Consider the following 8,664-nt stretch of genomic DNA (forward strand, 5'->3'; position numbering starts at 1 on the left):
CCACCGGGTGGGTGCTGGGGCTGGTCGGGTGCCTGTCCGGGTGGGTGACGCAGGGTTTGCCCACGCGGGTGGGTGCCACGGGAGGGAGAGGGTGACCGCCTGCACGAGTGGGTGCCTGCCAGCGCTTTGCCCCCACGGGGTCCCACAGGTGTTTCAGAGCCCCTCCCTCCTCCTCCTCATGCCCTAACATGAGGTCTGAAAATCCCCCTTTTCACTTTTTTTGGCCTTTTTGTCACATCCCCATTCCTTCTCCTATTCCCTCCTGAGGTCCCTGTTTGTGATGGTGTTTTTTTTAACCCTGGAAAGTTTTTCTGTAAGGAAAACTGCTAAGGCAGCCCCGCAACGCTGTGCCCAGTGCCCCCATAGACCTGAACCGATGAAACTGAATAGGACCCTGCCACGAGTGGACAGGCAGTGCCCCCAGCTGAGCCCCCGACCACGCATCCTCGAGCCTTGTGGTCTTCCCAGAGCTCCGGCAGTGCCACCTGCTCGTTAACATATCTGGCTTTTATTTAGACAACGGTTACATAGAAGGGAAGGAGCTTGACAATTTTTTCCATCACCTCCTGGAGAAACTGAGACCAGAAGTAAGTACTCGTGCGTCAAGTCGGAGCAAAACTGCCGTCACGCGGAGAGATGGCTTGCGGCGGTTGTTCTCCGTGCGTGTCCGTAGCGATCCCCGAGGTGAAGGGCTTTTCTCCAGGCAAGGAGGGGGTATTTCAGGGGCACAGCAACGACTGCCATCACCTGAGACGTTAGCTCAGTGGTTTCCAGCCCAACTACCACTGTCACGGTGCGGCGGCAGTTGGCACAAGCTGAAGGGGCAGGTGTGAAGTGCTTTACTGCTGTTGAATACAGACAAATGAAAAAGCACCAGCACACAGGCTGGCAGGGCGAGGGGCAGGACAAGGGCCATGGCTTGTTCTAAGCAAGTGCTGATTAGTTTTGTTAATACAATAAGTTTGTTTCCAAGGTCAATTTTTAGCAAACGTACTGTCGTTAATTTAAATGGTGCTTCGGGAGAGGACGAACATCTATATTGCTGCAGGTAGCTAGAAGCTAAACAAGACCCAGTTCTGTTGCTCGTAAGGTCAAGACCTGGCTCTCAAGTATTTCTGGGTTTCTCCCCTGGTTTTCTTTCTCATTTTTAGCAGCATTTCCCCTCTCTCACTCTTTGCATCTCAGTTCAGCCAGAAGTTGCAGTTTACAGGGACTGGTTTCCTCAGCTCTGGGTCATACGTGGCCTTTGACTGTCACTGTCAGTGTCCGAGTTATTCTTCCACTTGGGTCAGCTGCTCAGAAGTATGTAAAAACCACATTCTAATAATGGGCTTAATATTTTGCTACACAGGGTATGGTCAACCAGGAAGAGAAAAGGAGTAAGCACCTTCCAAATGGAAGAAGGGGTTGTGCCAAAACCAGAGATGAAACAATTCCTTTAAGCAAAAAGGAAGGAACAAAAAGGCACTAGCAAATAAAAGGCATAAATTCATTAATATCAAGTGAAAAATCAGAATTATATTTACAAGCCAATTAATATTCTTGGATCTTTGGGGCAATAATTAAAAAGAAAGAAAGAAAAAAAAGGTGCTGCAAATAACTTTTCAAGCGAGTTTTTGTTTAACTCCCCAGTAAATTTGGATTCTAATGACCACTTCTGCAGAAATGTCTTTCTAGAGCAGGAGTGGTTAGATGAACAGATAGACACGTGAAAAGGCTTGAAAGCAAATCAAAGAAAGATGCAACAGTAAGCGCTAAGAATCATTAGGGACACAGAAAAACTGATTTGCAGTGAAACTGAAAAGTTCTTTTACACAGGAACAAGAGAGGAGATTGGGGGCTGCTGGTCTTGGGGTATTGAAACACCAGCACAAAGCACGCTCAGACAAACCTGGTGACAGCAAACACCAGCACTGAAGGAGAGTCTTAAAATGAGGCTGCAGAGCCAAATCCACGTGAACGCTCTTATACTGGGTTAGGTATCGGCACACGGAACATGCAGAACGAGGGTGCTCTAGCAACAAACTTCTGTGCTTCAAGAAATCAGGGCAGTTTCACTGATCGCCAAAAGCCACTGCTGAGATGACTCCAGCTTAAACCAGCGCCCTCGTCTAGCTTGCAGCTCCTTTGCTGTCGAGGTTTGGCCATTAGAAGAGGAAGCTTAACACTAATCGAATGAAGACTGAACCCCTTCCCTCTCTCTCTGTTAAACAGAAGAAACAGGCTAATTCTAGAAGACGGTACTCGGTAACTGCCAGGGTGCAAGGGTTTCTGCTTTTGTCCCCTGGTGTTCATGGGTTTGGCACTACTTCCCCTCAAAGCAGTATTACCCTGGGTGACAAGGTGACTTGTTGCCCTTTGCCAGCAGCCTGTGTTCAGCTCTCACAGGACAAAACTTTCTCCTGCCCAGCTGGCAGCGGGCAGAGCCACCCACCTCAACATCAGAAAACCCAAGGGGAGCTTTGTCCTGGGAGACAGAGAGCAGCCCCTGGCCCCCTCCACTGGGTATGGGGTTCACCTGTAGCACCAGGTTAAACAAAGGTCTCTACTACCTTTGTACAACCAGTTTGTATAATGATGCTGATCCATTTTTCTGTTTTTCCCACACTTTATTTTGTACAGGCTTGTGGTTATGGTGGGAGGGGTAAAGGAACCCCTTTGCGCTGGTTCTCACCATCCTACAACAAGAAAGTGTCATTCAGGATACAGGAGAGAGCTGGGATTGAACATCTCTATGTTTTAGTGCTCGTTTTGACCTTTACTTCTTTAGGCTCTTAGCATCTCCGTTTCCTTGCACAGTGAAAGGGGGAGACAGTAATGTGTACTGGCATAACTTCCAGATGTGTTGCAAGGATTAATTAGTGACTGTGTCTGAAGTGCTACACAAGTGTGATAAATAATGTTATCAGCACTAGAAGTTGTCTCTGCTTGAATAGTGAACGGCTTCATAATTATATTTTTTCAGCCTGCACTCCCTAAGCTGTTATTTTTCTTAATGACCACTGTAGTGCTTCAGCTCTGTTTTTCTTCCCATCTATCCTGTAGCATCCCCAGCTGACACTAAATGCCAGGGGATGGGAGCAGCTGGGAGAACAATGCAAAAGGGAGCCCATCGGGAAGCTGAGAGGCACAGCTCTTCCTGACAGCTCTGAGCAAGGAAGGAGACTTGAAATACCATCCAGCAAGAGAGGCTAATTAATCCTCTTCTATTAAACCACCAAGAATTTGGAGGCTGGGAAGGCAGGCAGGCAAAACTTTTCAACAAAGGTAGACCTGAATTTTGTCAATGCCTTTTAACTCCATAATCTATTGACCCAAATCCCAGATGCTGCTGTCTGTCTCTCCTCCTCCAGCAATGGACGATTGCTGGAGGCAACTGGACAATGCCCTTAACAGCACACTTTACCTTTTGGTCAGCCCTGAAGTGGTCGGGGCTGATCTTGTAGGTGATCTTGTAGGTCTCTTCCAACTGAAATTATTCTATTCTATTCTATTCTATTCTATTCTATTCTATTCAATTCTATTCTATTCTATTCTATTCTAAATGTCTTTGATTCCTAGGTGTGTTATGTGCAAAAAAAGCTTCACTGAAACATGGGGGATTTGTGACACCAATGGGCTGAATTTTATATAAATTCTCCGTCAGCTGGAGGGGCTTCTGTGGGTTGTTTTGTCTGGGAGATATGAGGCAGAATCTGGGATAATTCAGTCAAATCCCAGCACAGGTCTGTGAACTGCTGGCATTATCCATCTGCTGCTGTTGTTTTTCCCATGACTTCTCTCTAACCATTTGAGCCTCCAGCTCTCAACATGCTGCTGAATGGCTGATGTGAGCTGCCTGTGCTTTCTTCAGCTCACTCATACACCTCTTTCTTCTACTTTATGGACACCTTTCTATGCATTTTCAGTAGGTTTTTATACTGAGGTGAAAACTTAGTGAAAAGGACAGTTTCTTTCAGCACTGAAGAAGTAATTTTGTTAGAATAGGAACTACAGCCCCTGCCTTTTTCTTTGATATTGCTGTACATTTTCTTTCTGTATAGAGATCAATTAGGATCTTCCTTGCTTGTTCTTTGCTGTAGTTTTAATGAAGCTCTATGTATATTCTCATAAAAATTAGACTAGAGGAGTTTTATATATGAATGGCTATAAATTTTCAATTGGTCTTTTATTGAAAGTTTTCATAAAACCAGTGATATCTGAGCAGACGTAGAAGGAAATGCACATTACCATTATGCTCACAGAGAAGTGTTTCACTTTGCTCAAATTATACTGAAGTAAGATGGAAGACTTTCAGATAAAAATTTTTTACCCTCACCTAACCGTAAGTGTGTAAGAGACCACGTGTAAGAATTTTTAAAGTGTAAATTTGATCAGGCAAGACAGGTATTAACCTTGTTATAAACCCCCTTGTCCCCAAACCAACTGGATAGTTATGACTGGAAGGAACTGAAGTTAATCTTCAAGAGGTCACCCTCAACAGCTGTAAAAGGTTTGTCTTTGCTTTTTACTTCCAAAGAAGATGAGCAGCCTCCAGCTACTCCTACACTTCATCCCTGCCTTGCACAACATGTTGTCTATCCAACTTAATATGTTTAACCTAGTAGGGTCAGGAGTGCAGCAGTTAGGCATTCAAACAAAGTTTAATGGCCAAAATATCAGCCAGCCCTAAAGCCATCCAAAGCAGATTTCCACTACGGTTTACCACTCCAAGAGAGCCAGGACCACAGACCAGGTCTGTGGTGACCAGCAGGTCAAGAGCAAGAAAATCCTTAGCAGAAATAATTTGTCTTGAATCCTCCTCCAGACTGACTCAGAAATCTAAACCCTGAGATAATCCTGATTATTTAGATACCAGGAAGAAATTCTTCCAGGAGAGGGTGGTGAGGTAGTGGAACAAGTTGCCCAGAGAAGCTGTGGGTGCCCCATCCCTGGAAGCGTTCAAGGACAGGCTGGATGAGGCTTTGAGCAACCTGGTCTCGTGGAAGGTGTCCCTGCCCATGGCAGGGGGGTTGGAACTAGATGGTCTTTAAGGTCCCTTCCAACCCAAACCATTCTGTGATTCTGATTATTGCCAAATACAGTTATTTCTTTAGGTGTGGCTTTTGTCAGCCTTGATTAGTCTGATCAGTTCCTGTTCCAGTTCCTGCACATTAAGGCAGGGCACTGCAAACACCTGGAAGTATCTCTAAATGCAAACTTAACGTGCCTATGGGAAAGAGAGACACAATGTATTTTCATTGCCCAAAGGCATGTCAAAAAACTTCTAGCCTAGCGGAAAGGGCAGAACAAAAAACCCTTCCAAAGCCTAACCCCAAAACCCTTATGGCACAGGGAAGGCTCTCAGAGCCTTTGTTGGATGCTAGTGCCTTCTACATGAAAAAATATTTCCCACATATGTGCTGATGAGGGCCAAAAACAAGAGCCAAGATTCAACGCAGGATGACAAGATCAGCACTCATCTATTGTAGCATGCAGGATTATAGTAAATCCTAACCAAAATACAGGGCTAAATTCTCAAGTGATAGCACTGCAGTTCAGTAAGCAAGATTGGCCCAAACAAGAAGTTGGCACAGGAGCTGCGGGGTGAAATCCCACGCTAATGCAGGCAATCCAACGTACAACTGCATGGATGAAATGAAGTCATGCATGTGATTAATATTTTTTTTTTTAAATGATATAAGATTTAAAGAAGAAATGTTTGGCCAAAAAAAAGGGTTCTTCTCCTAAGGTCAAAGTGTACGCTACTGATGTCTCATCTGGTCTTTGCTGGCCTCCTGTCTGTACTGTGTGGCTTTTGGCATGGTAATAGCTGTTGAGTTTGTTTTCCAACTAGCATTCTTGGCAGAGGTAACTTATTTTCATAGATCTTGTAGGAGGAACTTGATATCTCTCGGACCCTTTGCCCTTCTATCAAATTTGGCTGAAATGTTGTTAAGAGAAACATGTGCTCAAGCCAGCATTTTCAGATAAGACTTTTTTTCCCCTCCCCCAAGAAACAAGCTATAATAGTCACTTATATTTAGTTTCCTCTTGCTTTTTATGTCCTTATCAATATAGTGGCTTGCTTTCAAAAATCACGTCAAGAAGGGAAAAAAATCATTTTAGGACAAGACTGTCTTGATCAGCAGGGATTAAACAAGACAACCCCTTTCATCAAGTGGGAAAGTCTCCACAGTGCTCCATACGTTTGCCTTTCACCCCTCTCTCCCCCACAAAGCAAATGACTCATAGTTGTGTTTTCATCAAGGCAAGCTGCTGCCAAGCACATGGATCCCTTAAGGAGCAAATATTTCATTATAAAAAGCACAAGGCAAGAGTACGACAATATAAAAGGAATGGGTTAACAAAGAAGACAGATTACAGCCAGGTTTCCAAAGAGTCATAACCAACCATGACAAAGAAATTAAATGCTATGGGGATTAAAAAAAAAAAAAGTGAGCGTGCCCTTTCCATTATTACAAACTGTATTAAAAAACAGATTACTTTTGTGATGCTAAATATTTCTAAAGAGCTTCCACAAAAGGGAAGATAAAGACTAAGCATGGAAAGGAGAAAGCAGAAAATTCATTTGTTATGGCGACTTGAAGTATAGAAGCTGCGAAACTCCATGGAAGAGCAGCCATAGTAAAAGAATTACCTCTTAACACTGAGAAATGTGTGAAAAAAGCCATAACATTATTTTAAATTTTACTTTTCTGAGGACAGAAATGATATGGGCTTCCCCTCATGGTATGTAGTAAGGATTTATTCCTTGACTGCACAGTGGGAGCATGCAGTGGTTCTTGGAAGCCATGCAGCATCCAACCCCTGAGGGACTAGGGCAGCTGAAGCTTTACAACTCCTAGGAAGCAACCTGAAAAGGGGTTAAAACATCTCTTTAGTCCAGACTAGCTCCCATCATTACAGTCTGAAGATCATATTTCATGGAAATTAGCAGAGAGTTATGGGTTTTTTCCTCCTGAAATGAGCATTAGGAAGTCATTTCCAGGGATTTACTTCCGCTGCAGGACCCTTTCTTGCCAAGCGCTTGCTCTCCCATCAACTGCACTCTTCCCCAGCCCAACCCTGAGCAAAACTGGAGGCAGGTCCTAGTTGAGGTATATCTTCCTGGCTATGTCAGGGAATCCTCTTCATTACAGTGTTCATCGAAGCTGAACGTGAGCATCTCTATAGCTGTTGTTCCCTTAAGTAGGCAGCGATTCAGGGGAAATTGTGCTCCTGTCAATTAGGGCTATTGCCTCTTGATTAAATTCTCCTCCAGAGGCTCACGGAGGTGCATGCAGCAGGGAAAACAAGGCATGACAAGAAAGGCAACCCCACACAGGCAGTTCCCGGAAGGGATGCAACAACATTCACTTAAACTTTCACAAAAGGGAAATTCTATCTAACTGCTGACAAACCTGCAGAATTTTAGCCCAAGCAGTGAATGCTTGAGCAAGCTTTGCAAACCTTTGAAAGTGGGGAGGGATCTCCTGCTTGAGACAGGCAACATATCCAAGACAGCATTAGCTGTGATGGAAAAAGCTGTGCTCAGCTACAGCTGTTTACTCGCTGAAAATTCGTTTCCCCCTCTCCTGGCTCAAAGAGACAAGAGGCACGACTGTGTACCGTGCTGTTTGTACAGTGGCTTTCCAGAGCAGAAAGGAGGTGTATTTCTTTTTTTATTACTCTCCCTGTAATTCATCGTGCTTGAATAAATGGAGCGTGAGCCTGAGGCATTCAAAAGCAGAGCGTGTTTGGTTTTTAGGCTTTCTGGCTGTAGCTGCACAGCGAGTTAATAATTAAAGGGAAGGAAAAACAGACTTCCTGGGGAAACCAGTGGCTATAGCACTTGCACAGCACCTGTGTTTCCACGTAAATGCCATACATCCCTGCATGTGTCTGCCTGGGGTTGTCCCTTTCTTGCCATTCTGCTACAAGTCTTTCTCCCTCTATCATGGGTCTTGTCCCACTCTGGGAGGCCAGGAAATATTTGTAGGAGCCCAAAGACAGAGAATAAAAGATCAGGTCTCTTGACCAGCCAGCTGCCAAGCTTTTATCTTTGGACTCCACTCAGCATCCTCATTGCAGGGTGGCTGAGGCAGCAGGGGTGGCCCCCTAACCCCCGGTCTGGCTGGTGCCCCTCTGTGCTTCCCCTCACTGCCCCAGCACCCCAGCTCAGCCCCAGCACTGAGTGAGAAACGCCCTCCCACACTGCTGGATCCTACCCTGTAGTTTCTTACCTATGGATAGTTATTTTGTCCATTCAGGGGTACCTGAGTCTTGTCTGTACAAACCACCAATGTTACTAAAAAAAAAAAAAAAAGTTTAATTACATGATTGTAATTGCTTGTTACATCTACACGGCTTTAAAAAATTGTAATAATCCCCATATTGCCTTTCTTTATGCCCACACTGACTGGTTTTATTGGCTGCTTGTCCATCTCCTTTCTTCTGAGCAGAGCTTGGGGTGCCAATTGGGGTGCCTCCTCCTGAAGCCTTCCTAGGGCTCCCAGGACATTGCACCAGTACAAGTAAGACCAAGGACAACATGTTTGGTTAGTAAAATCCTACCTCAGCTCCATAAATCCTGGAATATTACCTAGGAAGTGGTTTTGCCCGAATACTCTTCTCACTCTGCTTCTGGAGCGTGCTCTTGTCTGGGTGTCAGGCTCCTGCTGA

The sequence above is a fragment of the Eurypyga helias genome, unplaced genomic scaffold (assembly GCF_000690775.1).
Source record: "Eurypyga helias isolate BGI_N326 unplaced genomic scaffold, ASM69077v1 scaffold3774, whole genome shotgun sequence".
Lineage (NCBI taxonomy): Eukaryota > Metazoa > Chordata > Aves > Eurypygiformes > Eurypygidae > Eurypyga > Eurypyga helias.